The sequence below is a fragment of the Carlito syrichta genome, unplaced genomic scaffold (genome assembly GCF_000164805.1).
Source record: "Carlito syrichta isolate Samal-C Ts95f unplaced genomic scaffold, Tarsius_syrichta-2.0.1 Scaffold308817, whole genome shotgun sequence".
Lineage (NCBI taxonomy): Eukaryota > Metazoa > Chordata > Mammalia > Primates > Tarsiidae > Carlito > Carlito syrichta.
In genome coordinates this window covers 77,075-78,515 of record NW_007252913.1, presented here as the reverse complement: position 1 = coordinate 78,515, position 1,441 = coordinate 77,075, and positions in this window count along the sequence as shown.

The following is a 1,441-nucleotide window of genomic DNA, read 5'->3' as shown; positions in this document are numbered from 1 at the left end:
AAAAATAATGGTCATTCTGACTGGTATAGGGTGGTATCTCATTGTTGTTTCAATTTCCATTTCCCTAATTATGAGTGATGTTATGCATTTTTTTCATGTTTGTAGGCTATTTGCATATCTTCTTTTGAAAGATGTCTGTTAACATTGTTTGCCCACTTTTTAATAGGGTTATTTGCTTTTTCTTGGTGATGTGAGTTCTTTGTAGATTTTGGGTATTAGTCCTTTGCCATTCTATGGGCTTCCTATTTGCTCTGTTGATTATTTCTTTTGCTGTGCAGAAGCTTTTTAGTTTAATTAAGTCCCACTTGTTTATTTTTATTGCACTAGCTGGGGCATTTTAGCCATAAATTCTTTGCTGAGGCCAATGTCCAGGAGTATTTTCCCTAGATTTTCTTCTAGGATTAATATGGTTTCAGGTCTGACATTCAAGTCTTTAATCCATCTTATTTTTTGTATATGTGGAAAGATAGGATCAGGTTTCATTTTTCTGCATGTAGCTATCCAGTTTTCCCAGTACCATATGCTGAACAGGGCATGCTTTCTCCAGTGTATGCTTTGGTCTGCTTTGTCAAAGGCAATTGGTTGTAGGTATTTGGGTTTATTTGTGGATCCTCTATTCTGTTCCATTGGTCCATATGTCTGCTCTTGTATTAGTACCATGCTGTTTTGGTTGCTACAGCCTTGTAGTATAATTTGGAGTCAGGTAATGTAATGTCTCCAGATTTGTTCCTGTCGCTTAGGATTGCTGTGGCTATTCTGGTTCTTTTTTGGGCTCCAATGAATTTCAGGATTATTTTTCTAATTCTGTGAAAAATGACATTGGTAGTTTGATAGGGATTGTGTTGAATCTGTAGATTAGTTTGGGTAGGATGGTCATTTTAACAATGTTGCTTCTTTCAATCCATGAGCATTGGATGCTTCTCCATTTATTTGTGTCCTTTACAATTTTATCAGAGTTTTGTAGTTCTCCTTTGTAGAACTCTTTTATCTCTTAGTTTAAATATATTCCTAAGAATTTTAGCTTTTTGGCTGCTATTGTAAATGGAATGAGTCCTTCATTTGACTCTGTTTGGTTGCTATTGGTATATAACAGTGCTACTGATTTGTGTGTGATTTTTGTATCTTGAAACTTTACCAAATTCATCTATCAAGTTGAGGAGTTTTTTTGAGAAGTCTTTAGAATTCTCTAGGTATAAGATTGTATTGTTGGCATATAAAGATAGTATTCTTTTCCAATTTGGATACACTTTATTTTTCTTGCCTTACTGCTCTGGCTAGGACTTCCAGTACTATGTTGATAGGAGTGGTTAAAGTGGGCACACTTGCCTTGTTCAAATTCTGAGGGAGAATGGGTTTTTTTTTTTTAGCTGGAATCTCATTCTCTCTTTCACCCAGACTGGAGTGCAGTGGCATGCTCCGGGCCACCACAGCCTCGACCTGC